Raw genomic sequence first — 16,091 nt, 5'->3', positions numbered from 1 at the left:
AGAAGCATGTTGTTGTATGTGACCAAATCTATCTAAGTTTCTCATCAGCGAGACCATCTGCTAAGAACATTGAGTCACCCCTCACACTGACTCTCTAGCACTGTATAAAGTTTCTAAGTGAGATTGCGTGGTCCAAATAAAAAATTGATAGAAAGGATTGGGTGTTTATTCTTAGTTAACTATCTTAACTGACCTTGTCCCTAGAAGCATGCTTGCCGTATGCATCAAGTCTCATGTTCTGCTGAAACATTGAACATAACCCAATGGCTTACACTGATTGAACAATCATCAACATAAGAGATACTTGTCTGGTCCTTAAATGACAAAGAGTTATTCATGTCCCTAACCTCCTAGTCTGAGGTATGACATGGTACCATTATGAGGTAACGTAGATTCTAGACTGCAACTAAAACTCTATGATGCAAGATTTAAACCATTTATTGCTGATGGGTTACTTGTGTTAATGATTTACGTTGATTTCTCCTTAGCGTAACCGAAAAAATCCACTCTCTCCATATTTTCTTCTTTATAATTTCATGATTCAACGTATGATATTAGACAATGATGAGGATTTGAAAAATCTATGCCGATGGGTATATCATTGTTTGTAATGTATTACATGCACCTACCTACACTTTCCCAACAATTCTTCTATTAAGAAGTTAATGATTCACTGTATTAGCCATACACTGATAAAAATTTGACATTCTTTGTTGATGGGTACATTTCATACCGACTGTATTACACGCAACATACCACTCTTGCACCTTTCTTCTAATAAAAGTGATAAATAAGTCAGCGTATGAAACCACACGCTGATGAGATCTTGCAATACTATGTTAGTGAATGGTAGTTTTAGCCCACACTATCAGGAGACATCACAATCTTCCTAGACTTCAACTCTAATACTTTGGTCTTCTCCTCCAGTTCTATTTTTCTGCTGATGTCAAAAAGGGGGAGAACCTAGTTAAAGATGAAGACACTCCTAGCTAAAGCTGAAGACACTCCTAGCCGGATAACCTAAATAAAGCTGAAGAAACTCCTGGAGCTAAAGCTGAAGACACTACTAGCTGAAGAAACTCCTAGATGTTATCAATCAAAGGGGGAGTCAAGCGCCGTCTGTTGCGACTCGTATATATTGCCTCAACTGATTGACTATCATGAATGAAAAGTCATATTCTTAGGGGGGGGCACTCGTTAAAAGCTGAAGAACTTAAAATTTTCAATCTTACTCTCAGGGGGAGCTTGAGATAAAGAACTAATTGAAGATTAATTTTGACATCATTAGATAGAGGGGGATTGTAAGGTCACACCTTATGATCCGATGAGTCAAACACTTCTACATGCTATATGTCAGTGCCAACGTCTATACCGTCAACGCTAGCGTATCAAGCCTATCAACATCAACGCTTAGTATAGTTATTCTATGTAATCTTTTGTATATTAGGTGATGATATAGATATATATAAAATAGATAGCAAATCCGATATCCTTGTGATAAGGATCGGTTCGTCGTATAGATAAGATAAAATCCCTTCAATCAAGGGATATACTTGTATATATTAGTATATATTGAACATTAGGGTGAAACCCTAATGTGTACACACGGCTTGGTGTCGTAATCATCTTTGTGACAAACCATCTTCTTGGTGAAGACAAAACCCTTTCTTGGTGAAAGAACAATTTGGAGAACTCTCTGTGTTATTTACTTTCTATTCTTTGTTTCTATTAGATTAAGTTTATTGTCGTTCTTTATACTTGAAGTGTATCCGATCGATACAAACCTTCATTGACTCTTGACCATTGACCAGATTTGACTTGAGGTTATTTTGGGAAATTTAAACATTAGTTTGAGATTGGGTTTCCGTTATTTGTATAGGTGAACTGTAGAGACAATATTTGGAGCAATGATCTGTTTAGCTATTTTTCAGACTATGAGGTGAGTTTTCTGTTGGATAAGGTGTCTAAGTCCATAACTATTTCTGGTATGTACTTGACCCGATCCGGCATGGTCCATTTGGGTTGCATGACATCATGCATTTGGATAGACTAAATGAGAGAAATAGCACTTGTGGTTTATTAATATATTATAAGTTCTAATATATTAATAGTATTATTTAATTAGTATTGGTCAAGAATTAATCTAGGATTGATTAAGTGATCAAAAGATGACTAATTAAATATATGGGTTGATTATGTAAATCATCCATAACTTGTATAGTGGGCTAAAAGGCTCCATGGATTATCAAGTTGGGTTAAACCCATTGGATGCTCCATGGAGGCTCCATGGGAGTTACAAACCCATGGGTCATGGAAATGAAGAGTCATGTCACAGTAGGGTTTACATGGTGTAACCCTAGATGTGACACACTATATAAAGAACATGTCATACACCAAAATCGGCTACACAAGAGATTGATTGCAAGAGGGCTAGGCCGATTTTCAAGTGTTCTACATATCGCTCAAAGTTATTCCAAAGCATTTGGTGCTGTGTGAAACATTTGAGGCATCACACTTGGGGTGCTAGGCTCTCAAGGTTTCAAGGAATCATAACAACTACAAGGTATGTAATTCTAGCTATCTTTTATATTATAAAGTTCCCCATGTATGCTAGATAGGTTTATGAACCTTGGAAAAAGTATTTTGCATGTATTTTAGACAAACATAGATCCAAGGTTTTCTAGGGTTGCATGTACACTTAGGAGTGTTAGAATTGCTCAAAACCCTTCATTTTCCTCACTGTACTTGTGGGTTGAAAGCACCAATGCCAACCCACTAGGTTATGTATCCTGGTATGTAGAATGATGTTATATTGGTTATATGATAGATTGGTAGATCTGTATGATTACCTGTATTTTATGGATTTGTGTTTATGTTTATCTATTGTATACGTCGACATATTGTGGTTGGGTTGAGGCGGTCATGCTTTGGGCTGAAGGCCAAGACACTCAGGGAGCTCCAGATAGGCTATAAGCCCTGCGAGATGGTCCAGTCAGGATGAAGTCCCAAAGAGCGGTCCCGATAGGCTGTAGCGCTGTGAGGCGGTCCAGTCGGGCTGAAGGCTCATATTTGCATGCTGTTATTTGTTTGGTTGTGCGTGGTACCTTAGGGGAAACCCATTAAGCTTTGGATTGCAATTTGATTTTATGGTTTCAGGTACTTCAGATGATAGGGGCAAGGCGAAGGCTTGATCGTGCACATCATCCTGCACTTTTATATGATTTATGATTTTGGGATACTCTGATATATGATTATGAATCTTGGAAACTTTGTTGTTGTAAAACTTATGAATTCGAAATGGTTTTGAAAATTAAAACCTATTGTCTCGATTTTGGGATGTTACAGATAGGGAGTCCCCAAATAAAAAAGTGAGGATGGGGGTGGTGATGGGATTCATTTATATTCCCCGGTGGGGACGGGGATTGGGGTTCCCTGTTTTCCCCGCTCCCGTTGCCTTTTCTAGTATGAATTCTAGAGAAGAGCATGCATTTTATCCTAAAATATTAAGCATATATGAACGATTCCTGAATGGATCAATTACTTTGAAAGTCAATCAATTTAAATTTCAAAGCTCCAATTTACCAAGACTGTAAGAAATGGGGCGTTTGTCCTTCTATGGATTCACTTCTATAATCACAACTTCATTTTAAACATTCATTTGTCAAACCAAAAGTGATCATAGAAGTGAATCCGTAGAAGAACAAACACCACATTTTTTTGGTATTGGTTTTTTGGAGCTTCAAAATTTAAATTTATTGACTTTTGAGGTATTTGATCCATTAAGGAATTATTCATAAATGCTTAAGATTTAAGGATAAATCCCATGCTCTTCTTTAGAATTCATATAATTTCGCCTAACATACTATTGTATTAATTGGTTTGTTATCAGTTAATGATTTCTTATATGAACATAATAGTTCTTTTTTCCTTTAACCTACTTTTAGTTAGATTGTAATAAGGTGTTCAACACATAATTTGAATATCTTATAATACTTATAACATAAATTTATGTGGAAAATGGATTATATGGACGATGATGAGTTCAAAATGATGCTAACGTTATTGTTTTGTGGCAAAAAATTGGTTATAGAAGACTTTGATCCTTAGTTTTATGGAGCTTAGTGGCGTTTATTTCTTAATCATAATTTTAATCAAGAAATTTCCAGATTTTTAGCGAAATGGTAAAATAATTGAAATAAAAAAATTAGGATTTTTTCATAAACTGACCAAAACAATAGAATGTTTTTGGAGGTAACAGTGTAAAAAAATAGTTTACATGTAAAAAATGGTTGAACTGAATTTTTTATTCAGTAATCGGGACTTTTTTTGTAAAAAAAATAAAATTTGGAACTTTGATCTAAACATGACCAAAATATTGAGATTTTTCTAGAGATTTCCCAATCACTTTTGTATATATTTTTATTAGTTTGAATTTATTTTAAAATTAAAAATTAAGTGGGTTGAATGAGTTGAGAAATATAGGGTTTCTATGTGTTGTGAGTTGAAAAACTGGAAGATAGAGGATAAAGAAAAGTTGATGTGGTGTTGATGTGATAGTATGTTGAGAGAGAAGAACTTCCTGCACCCTTAGACTACTAGGTATGGGCCTATTGAGCGTGGTATTATGAAACCTTATAACATGAAGTGGGGGTGGTGTTCATGGTGTTATAACACCGTTAAGAGGAGATAGATAGAGATATATAACATTTGTAACCAATCAATGCTCCCATTTCAATATGTCATAACACCAACGACCTTTACCATACCATGAGGGTGGGGTGGTGTTCATGGTATTATAACACCGTTATTGCATGCCACAAAGGATCCCGACACCCCTTAACGGACACATACCCAATACTCTTAGGAACCACATGGTTTTCTATTTTAAAATCAGTCTAGTCGGCGAGTGAGAGTAGTGTTCTCCCTAATTTAGTTAGTATTGAGATAGTGAGTTGGAGACAAGTGACCTATTATGTGTCATGGTAACGTGCTAAATGCTAAATATATAAAAAACATAAGGGTTGTTGTCACTATATCCCAACCAACTATAAGGTTTTGTTCTAAATGGTCACTCATATTATTGTTATTATTATTATTATTGTTATTGTTATTATTATTATTATTATTATTATTATTATTATTATTATTATTATATTTTTTTTTGCATCATAGGGGCATTAACTTCAGTTTTTAGGTTTTAAAATGTCCTTTTGTAGAATACGAAGATGTTTACCGGTAAACTCCAACCCAGTCAGCAAAACAACTGCCATGTCACTAAATAAAATTTGCGAACTCATTTCCCATGTATATAAATGTAACATCTGTTTTCCTGGATGAGTCGAATCAGGGTTTCAAGGAGTCAAAGACATGATTTTTGGGTAAGACCAAGGCTCACGACATGAACCATAGAAAGGCACGACATGAGGAGTAATTAAATGAAGAAGTTGTATTTATACTGAGTTCACGACGTGAGGAGCACTACAGCCTAAGCCCACGATCTTTTAGAGTTTCCTTCGTATTTAAGCTCATCTAATCTCATTTTAGGGTTCATTTCCCAGCCTCCACCTCCTTCTAACTCAGAAACCCTAACCCTAATCCATTTTTGTAATTTTGGATCCATTTTGGTGATTTAGTGGCTAGAAGAGTGAGAAAAGGATGTTCTAAAGTGTTGGTCTAGAAAGGAAGCTTCATCATTACCATCTTGTGCATATTCTGGACCTTTGTAAGTGTCCAAGATTTAACCTTTATGAGTTTAAATTCCTAGATCTAGATTCTTGTCCCTTTTCTTTCTTGGATGTTGAAGTTTGCATGGAAGAGATCCATATAGTTGGCAAATTTATGATCTCTAAGGGTCCCTTGAGCATCTCATCTTTTGGATCTGAAGTTTGGTGGTGATTTATGAATCTTGTATGAATTTGGGGATCATTTCTTGTTATTTGATCAAAGTTGGGTTAAGGACATGCATGGGGCACACATGTCCATCAAGTAGTTATTTTTATTGACCTTGGAAGTCCCCTTAAGCCTCTGTGAAAGTTGGGTTTGATCGATGAATGGATTAAGCACATTTGATCTTGGTTTAGCTTCAGGACTTCCTCACGATGTGAGACATGAGGTCTCACGACGTGAGCACGAGGAAACGAAGTTACTGAGTTGTTTGAGTGAGGAGCGAGTCATTAATGCGATCGGATGGTTTCTCACGACATGACCAATATCTGGTCGCGACGTGAGACGTTGTTTTGGGCTTTTTGGGCCTTAATGGGCCACTAGTTTTCTAACTTTGGGCCTTCTTGTGCTTGGGCCCATTTGGGGATTTGGGTGCCATTTATGAATTTGGGCCTTCTTGGATTTAGGCCCATGATGGGTTTTGGGCTCATCTAGGAAGTTGGGCCATTTTGGGCTTTTGGATTGGGCCTCAGATTTTGGGCCGAGTAAGGAAAAGGGTAAAATGGACTTTTACCTGAGTGTTGGACAATTAGACTAGGATTTCAACTTTGGGTTGTGGACCAATTATTAATTGAGTGTTATTTGATGATGTTAGCGCGGTGATTTTCTGGATTAGCAGTCCGAGCTTTTATTTGAGACATTCAGCAGCTTGAGGTGAGTATCCTCACTATACTATGGGTCGAAGGAACCAATGTCGTCCCAATGGCTTATGTTATATAGGAAGACTAGGGGCCGGCCCTTGGCATTTGTATGAAAGATCCTGAGGTGGCTCCCGAAAAATTGTATGCAAGACCAGGGATCGGAACCTGACAGATAGGTATATATATATATATATATATATATATATATATATATATATATATATATATATATATATATATATATGTGTGTGTGTATAGATAGTATTCTAGTTGTCTTTGTGATACTTGCATGGAAGACCAGGAGGCGACTCTTGGCACTTGTCTGTAAGACCTAGGGTTTTGGCCCCGACCTGGCAATGAAAGACCATGATATGGCTCGTGGCATATTGGAAAGACTATGGTTGGCACATAGCAAACTCTATTGTATGTATTATATGTGGTATTTTGGGGAACTCACTAAGATTTGTGCTTATAGTTTATTGTTTATGGTTTCAGGTACTTCCGTTACAAAATGGAAGGGCACAACGTGACTGCACTTCATCCACCCATGTTTCCACAACTTTATGATTTTAGGACTGTACTTTGATAACTATTTTTACCTTAATATACTTTTGAATGATTAGTCATACTAAATGGTGTTTTATGGTTGAGGTAAAAATGAAAATTTTACCTTACAATTTTTGGGATTTTATAATAAAATTTAGAACACCTCCACTCTTCACTCTTCTCTCCCCTTCTTATTTTCTCTCTTTCTATGTTTCTAGAATACACAAAAGAACATCTAAGATTTGAGTTCTTGAAATTTTCTGGGTTTTATACATGAGTACGAACACACACACACATTCACATTCGATTTATGCAAAATATCAAATTATCTAGGTTTTTTGGGATTTCATGTGGGGTTTTTTTGGTTTTCAAAAATGATTTTGGTTTAAATAACTCAAGAAATCGTTTACGTATGTGTGTCAAAAAACGAAGATTCCTGAGCAAAACTTAGAAGGTCAACTTGGTTCATATCTTCCAATGTTCGTGTTCTGAACAAACAGATCTAGAATCGATTTGGTTCAAATCTTCCATGCATGGCTGGTGTATTAAGAGGCATAAACTACCATATCTTTGCTAACACCATCGATACTTCTGATATCCACAACAAAAACATATTGAATAACTAAAATTCCAGAAATCTTGAAGCTTGAATTCGTCTTTAAGAACAAAAAACGTTGAATCCTTGAAATCATCTTCAAGAACACATTAAGGATCAATGATTGTCATGTATTTTAAGAACAAAAAAAAAATACTTTGAAAATCCAGAAATCTTGATTCCCAATGGCGTGTTTTAAGAATGAAAGAGAAAGAGAGGATGATGGTTGTCGGGTTTTTTTTTTTTTTTTTTTTTTTTTTTTTGTTCCTGAAACCAGGTACTCAAGCAAAAAACCCCAATCCTTCAATAGCTATACAAAATTGGAAGAAAATTAGGACAATGATAGTTTAGTACAACCCATCTATGCACAAAAGGCATTCCTTATGCATGCAAATCGATACCTAAGAAGAAACCCATCTACAAGAGGATTACGAAGATGTTTTGAAAGAGATTAGGATCATGCACCATTTATCCGAGCATACAAATATTTTGAAAGTGGTGGTTTTTGGATTGAGGGAGAAGTCTTGATGCCACGTTGGAGCTTAGGTTAATACAAGAAAAGTTTTTTCGTACATTCTCTCCTATTTGGTACTCCCTCCGTCCCATAATTATTGTCCACTTTTGGCTTTTAAATTCTTTATTGATCAACTTTGACCTTAAATACTTTTATCTGTGTTATGTATTACTTGATGAAACTTATAACAATGAAAAGACATTTAAAACATAATTCATTCATATATTTTGCATCAAGTTATATATATAAAAAATAAAAATATTTAAGGTTAAAGTTGAAAAATAAAAACTTCAAAAGTCAAAGACAATAAATATGAGACAAAGGTAGTATTAAAAACCGGGTATATGAGGTGAATTACCCAGTTTAAAAGGTAAAACTCAAGTTCATGCCCTTAGAATGCAAAAAAAAAAAATAACCTAACGACCATTTAGAACAAACCCGATAGTTGGTTGCGCTACGGTGACAACCCTTAGACACCCCCATGGACATTTTTATAAAAAATCAACTTATAATTAACTATTTATAATCAATTTTTTCAGAAAACAATGTAATTTTAACCGATACAAATATTTCAAAATTTAATTAGGATGTCTATATGGTAAATTGGAGTGTCTTTTTAACCGACCCCTAACTCAAAACATAAATAAAACTTTGGGTTTAAAGATACAAAAAAACATTAATAAAAGGTTGGGTTTTTTCACATAAAAATGGTTTTGTGGTAAAACGTTAAAAAATGACAAATTTTAGTGCTTTTATATATTGTCCCATAAAATGAAACCACAAGCGCCCTACTTTTAGGTATTGCATATTTACATTACGAAATACAGATGGTAAAAGCGAGTCAACTGGTTCATGCTAAATACAGCAAGAGAAACGCAAATACCGTCGACCCCAAAATCCCAGAAAAATTCGGAAGCACATTCATTAAATATATACATATAAAGAAACAAACGAAAGAAATATGTAAAAAGAGAAAAAAAATTCAAGAAACAGCAACGGTAATCGGTGGTCGGTTGTGGTTGGCAGGGACAACAAGGGCGCCGAGAACGAAACGAAAACGTAAGAAAGATGTGGAAGAAGGCTTCCGAAGCGTTTAAAGACTTTAGCAGTCTATGCGTAGTGAATCTTGCTCCTCGATCATCGCTTCGGAATCCTGACATTGAAGCTGCGGTGATAAAAGCCACCAGCCATAATGACTCCCACATTGATTACCACAGCGCACAACGCATATTTGCATGGATACGTGTTTCCAGCCATTCCGCTCGGCCAGTAATGTCGGCGATTTCCACCAGAATGGAAAAGACCCGAAGCTGGACGGTGGCCTTGAAAGGGCTCATGCTTTTGCATGGTGTCTTCAGTTGCAAAGTCCCTGCCGTTCAAAGGATCGGCCGGTTACCGTTTAATCTCTCGAATTATACAGATCGGAACCCTAATTGTTCTCATCACGAAGAGTTCATTCGTGCTTATTATAAGTTTCTCGATAAAAAATCATCGTTCTTGTTCAACCATTCGCAGGAACGGAAAGATCAAGGAAGGACCAGAAGGGGAAAGGAAACCAAAGAGAAGCCGAAACAATCTTCCATGATGAAAGATCTTGTTTGGTTGGAAAATCTTCAAGAATTGCTCGATATATTGCTCAAGATCAAACCGCAGAAAGAAAAGATGATGAATGTTTTGGTTCTTGAAGTAATGGATTGCATTATGATCGAGATCTTCGACATTTACATTCGCATTTGTAATGGAATTGCCGGGGTTCTTGTGAGGATATATTCCGCCGCGACATCGGAAGCCGGAAGGGCGTTATCCATTCTGCAAAAAGCAGCAGTTCAAGGTGAGGAATTGTCTCGATATGTACAGTTCTCCAAGGATTTCGGGGTTCTCAAAGCATCGGAATGCCCCAAGATCGTGAATATTCGCCCAGAAGATATTCGAGCACTCGAGCAAGTAATAAATAGTGATGCATTCCAACAGAGATCCGGACAGTCGAGTCCAAAAGAAGAGGATAAATCTATGATGTCCGAGGAGGATAAAGAAGACGATGCGCAAAACGATTCTACAAGCGATTCGGAAACCACAATCACCGATGATTCCGAGGATTTCGACCAAGAACAGGAGAAGACGAACTAGGATCCAGATGCTATCAGTCCGGTTTCACCTCCTGTTGACGCAGGAATCGATTCTTTTGCTTCTGAACACAATATGGAATCCGATGTAGCCTCTGGTCCTGGGTGTAATTTATCGATTGACGCAAAATAAATGAATGAAACTATTATACGAATAATCATTAACCATGCTAAAATAAACTTTAAACACGACGTAATATGGTAGGTGTAAGATTGGAGTTACTTGGCTCATGAAGACAAGCGATGCATATGGACATATGGTCTAAAACGACAAGTCCAAACATGAGCCCTTAAGACGCGAACTAAAATGCTTTGATCGATGTTGGCATATGAAATGATTGATGGATCTCAACATGGAACGTTGTTCTTATACTATATTAATATATTGGATTAATTTGTTGTTATAGTATATATATGGTGATAATCAATCGTTTGTCAATATCACAAAAATAACCATCCAAATTAACTAACTTTCAATAATAGTTTCCAAAATAAAGACATTAGCTTATTTATGCTGAGAGGAGTGGAAGAACGTCAGAACGACGAGCCGGCAAAGAGGATGTGAGGTGTTCTCGGCAAACACCGTCCCTATTTCGTAATTACAAGTTTTTGTCTCTCCATGGCATGCTTTTGCCGTTCGGCAAAGATGAAGAACGTATGGTTGAGGTGGAGCTCAGTCGCCCATCCTTAGAACATGCATAATTTTGTGTGAGGGTTATTATTTTGGATTTTGTACTTTAGTTTTTACCTTTTGTAATAACTTTTACCTTTAAAAAACTTATAATCATGAAATTCGTATGGAACATTTTTTCCACCTCAATCCAAGCCTGCTTTCAAAGATATCGAGCAGAACACTGTAACATCCATAAAAATTTCATAAAATTTAAACTTTTCAACACAACTCTTTTTCTAAAGAAGTATTTACAAAAAACCATTATTCCCAAAAGATTATTTAAGAATCAGTTGCGCTTTCAACATAGTTTTCAAAACATTCATATTATCAGAGTTCCCAGAGATCATAAGTCCAAAACACGAGGATGTGTACGGTCACGCCTTCACCTTGACACGATCCATTGAGGTACCTGAAACCATAAACCAAAACTGTAAGCACGAAACTTAGTGAGTTCCCCCAAAATACCAGCACCCAAACAGATAACATATACGAATAACAACATGTATTGGGTCCACAGCTAATAGACTGGATTACCCATGAGCCCACAGTACGAGTCTGACTTGCCTAACGGGCCCACAGCTCATATTTGGCTTCCTCTCGAGTCCACAACATAAGTCTGGCTTACCCTTGGGCCCACAACTTATGTCTGGCTTGCTCCCTCAGTTCTTGGACTGGAATACCAATGAATAACCCTCAGTACGAGTCTGGCATACCACCCGGTCCTCAGCTCGTATCTGGAATGCCACTGAGCCCTCAGTATGAGTATGGTTTGCCCTACCCGGCCCTCAACTCATATCTGGAATGCTAATGAGTCCTCAGTATGAGTCTGGCATGCCCTCCCTGGCCCTCAGCTCATATCTGGCATACTCCAGGGTTTGTTGGCTACAACACAAAGTGTTGGATTAGGTGTCTAAGCCCATAACTATAATTGGTATGTACTTGAATTGATAGCAGCACAGTCCTTTTGGGTTGCCCTCAACCTAGCAACTGGACAAGGAAATTATGAAAGGAGAGATATTAATTTATAAGATTAATAAATTAATATATATATATATATATAAATGATTTATTAATATGTTAATGGATTAATATATTAATTAGAAATCATTATGTTTAATTAATTGTTAGCCAGAAATTAATCAGAATTGATTTTGGGGTTAAAAGAATTAATTATAAGGTGCAGGGACTAGTTTGCAATTATCTAATAGTTGAGTGGAAGGCTCTAGAACCCCCTTGGAAGAGGGTGGACGAAATCTTTAGGGGAAACCCTAATAATTTCGTCCATAGGGGCTTGGATAAGGCCCTTGGGTTTGCTTAGGCCCTAAGCAAAGGATAACTAGGGTTTCCCTTAAACCCTAGATCCCTCAGCTATATAAGGAGCCTCCTGGTTCATGTTTTTGGTCACTCTTTCTTTTGAAGAAAACCTAAGGCCGAGATTTTGCATACTCCCTCTCCTCTCTCTCTCTTCTACTTTCCTTCTTGCTAGTTTAGGTGTGACTCCATTAGAGGCATTACACTTGTGGTGCTAAAGCTTCCAAGAAGATCAAGATCAAGATCAAGGGAATATCAATTGTTTGCTATAACAATTGAAAGGTATGTAAACCCTAAACCCTAGTTTACTATTTTCGATAATAGCCTCTCTCCTCTAGGGTTCTTGTATTGCAATTCAAAGTTGTATGTTCAATAGTTAAAACATAGATCCAAAGTAGGTTGCATGTGAACTTAGGAATTGTTTTTCTAGTTTATTTGTTTTACCTAAAACCCTTCAGTGGTATCAGAGCCATTGTTGTTTTAAATTGAATTGCTACAATTGTTGAAATGCAAATTAGGGTTTATAGCTATTAAACCCTAAATGCCAAATTTTCGATTTCTAGGGTTTTGGATCAAAGGGTTTTTTCGAAAACCCTAGCCTCCAAAGAACCCTAATCGAAATTAGGGTTAGGGTTTTGAAAACCCTAGCCTCCTCCCTTGTAAATTTCGAAATATGCTAGAGGATAACTAGGGTTTCTTGTTTTTTGGATAATTGTTACTTAATTAGATTAATTGGATAATTATCCTTACCCTATTTTTCGAAATTAGAGGGATAAGGATTAGGATTAAATTAATTGATTAATTTAATTAGATAATCCTTACAAGATTTAATAATTTGATTAATAGTTAATTAATAGATAAATATTAAATCTAGTGAATTGGTTTATTTAAATTTGAATTTAACAGCTTAAATTTCGAAATTTATATAAACCCTTGAAGTTTTAAAAAGTTTTAAAACACACCTTATATATATATTATAATTAAAGGTTTAATATTATATGTATAAGAATATGGTCAGTCAAATCGCTAGTATGCCTCATTCACGAAGCTAATCTATAAAGGAGGTATAAGGAAACTGCCTATAAAATGGTAGTTGAATGGGTGTCCACTCTCACCCACCGCTTCCTTGATTAGTGGAGGGTCGTTAGCAGAACGGATTTGATAGGACAACTACTTCTCATTAAAAGTATAATGATATTAAAGAAAGTACTAGAACATTATTTTCAAAATCCCAACTCTAGTTACTTTAGGAAAAATGTGAAAAGTATGCTAATCCATGAAATTGCACATTATGCTTTATTGGTCGTTAGTGGAGCGTGTGTGGTTAACCAGCACACTAAAAGGCACTAATAAAGAGTAGCAATGGGTATCTCATAATTGTCATTTTGATGGAGTGTGTGTGGTTTACCAGCACATCAATAGTTAATGATAAAGACAATGAGGTTACCAAGCACATTTGCATGGTTATTCACATCTTGTTTGTGATCCTCGACATCCCAGTCACAAATAGAAGAGCATAATCTGAGAATAAAACATGCCATTGAATAGTTTCAATATATCTCAAAAGAATTAGGAATTTCACTTCGTTTGTTTCGTCTAATGGTGGAATTGGTGAATCGTCATTCACCTACCTTTATGAAATTTGCACTTGGATCTCGGCATCCCATTTCTAAGTTGTGAATCTTCATAGTTGGATCCTAACCTTGATACTATATCTTTGGGTTATTCTATTAAGGTATCTTGAAATCTAACTAAAACTTTCTTTCTTTTCAGATGTCTACTCCTGGAAACACTTCTGCTTCGTCCTCCTCCAACCAAAACTTCTCTTTGCTCAATATATGGTCCAAAGTCGTTATGGATGGCTCAAACTATAACGATTGGATGCGCAACATCAAGATGGCTCTTCGCTTCGAGAACAAAGAATATGTTCTTGAAAAGGAGCTCAAAGAGCTTGATGAGAATGAAGCTACTCCTGAAGATCTTGCTGCCTACAAGAAACATTACGATGATGCTACCAAAGTGGCATGCATCATGGTGGCAACTATGTCCCCAGAACTGCAGAGGTACTATGAGGACTACTGGCCTTTCGAGATGAACAAGGACCTTATGGAAAAGTACCATAAGCGAGCTCGTCAAGAAAAGTTCGAAGTAGTCAAGTCACTCATGGCTTGCAAGATGAAAGATGGGGAGTCAGTTGTGTCACATGTGCAAAGAATGCAACGCTACATAGAGCGTTTGGTCAAGCTCAATATTCACTTTGATGAGGAATTGGCCATTGACATGGTCTTGAACTCACTTCCTGAATGTTATGGTCAGTTTATTCTAACTTACCATTTGAACAATACTGAGCAGACCTTGGCCCAATTGCACAACTTGTTGCAGACAGCTGAGGCAGGGATGAAAGGTAAAAGTATACCCTCCACACCTGCTAGTGCCCCTGTTTTGGCTATTGGACAGGGAAAGGGGAAAAAGAGGAAAGGTCCTCCCAAGCAAAACTGGAAGAGCAAGGCTCAAGCTGGGTCATCTAGTAATGGCCCAAAGGCTAAGCCCAATGGTTCCACTCCCCATGTTTCTGATCCAAAAGAGGCAGTTTGCTTTTACTGCAACCAAAAGGGGCATTGGAAGAGATCTTGCCCACAGTATCTGCAAGATATCAAGGATGGCAAAGTGAAGCCATCTTCGGCAGATATTTACACTATTTATGCTAATAACTCATTATCTTCTCGTTCATGGGTCCTTGATACAGGATGTGGTTTTCATATCTGTTCTGATTTGCAGGGTCTAAAGGAAAGTGAGGAGATAGAGCGAGGAAGGATAAACCTGATCATGGGAAACAGAAAGTCTTCACCAGTAACCAAGATCGGAGTTTATCAGCTTCTGCTTAGTAATGATGTTAGATTAGATTTAATAAATTGTTGCTATTCGTCTGAGATGACGAGAAACATTATTTCATTTCATGCATTGTTCAGACAAGGTTTTACATATTCTTTTAATGATTTGAATGGTTCAATTTCTGTTTATAAGAATGGTGTTTTTATGTTTGAAGCTTTGCCTTGTAATGGTGTGTATGAAACAGTGACTTGTGTTGATAGCCTAGGAAATAGTGTACTTAATATTGACTTGTCTAATAGTGTAGACAAGGCATGCTTGTGGCATTGTCGTCTTGGACACATTAACAAGAAACGCATAGCCCAACTCCAAAAGGATGGAGTGTTGGAATCATTTGACCTAAAGTCAGATGATATGTGTGAGTCTTGTCTTTTGGGAAAGATGACAAAATCACCATTCACAGGGTCTTGTGAAAGAGGTGAAGGTCTGTTGGATCTCATACACACGGATGTGTGTGGACCCTTCAGATCAACTACAAGAGATGCTAATCGATTCTATGTGACCTTCACTGACGATTATAGCAGATATGGATATATCTACTTGATCAAGCATAAGTCAGAAACTTTTGAAAAGTTCAAAGAGTTTAAGCATGAAGTCGAAAATCAATTGGGCAGAAAGATAAAGATACTTAGATCCGATAGAGGCGGGGAGTATCTTAGTATCGAGTTTAACGACTATCTGAAAGAATGTGGGATAGTCTCACAATTGACTCCTCCTAGGACACCACAGTTAAATGGTGTAGCTGAGAGGCGCAATCGAACCTTGTTAGACATGGTTCGTTCTATGATGAGTCGGGCTTCGCTTCCTATTCACTTCTGGGGGTATGCCTTAGAGACAGCCGCCCACATCCTCAATC

General features: G+C 36.9%; 1 pseudogene; it reads left to right on the top strand.

Annotated features, from left to right (window-relative positions):
* The first annotated feature begins 9,186 nt into the window (after nucleotides 1–9,186).
* On the top strand, nucleotides 9,187–10,520 carry LOC145133463 (putative clathrin assembly protein At1g25240 pseudogene; annotated as a pseudogene).
* Nucleotides 10,521–16,091: the final 5,571 nt, after the last annotated feature.

The sequence above is a fragment of the Lactuca virosa genome, chromosome 8, assembly GCF_052849685.1.
Source record: "Lactuca virosa cultivar CGN04683 chromosome 8, Lactuca_virosa_CGN04683_v6, whole genome shotgun sequence".
In the NCBI taxonomy this organism is placed as follows: Eukaryota; Viridiplantae; Streptophyta; class Magnoliopsida; order Asterales; family Asteraceae; genus Lactuca; species Lactuca virosa.
The sequence above is the reverse complement of the archived record's forward strand: the minus strand, read 5'-3'. Positions and strand labels throughout refer to the sequence as shown.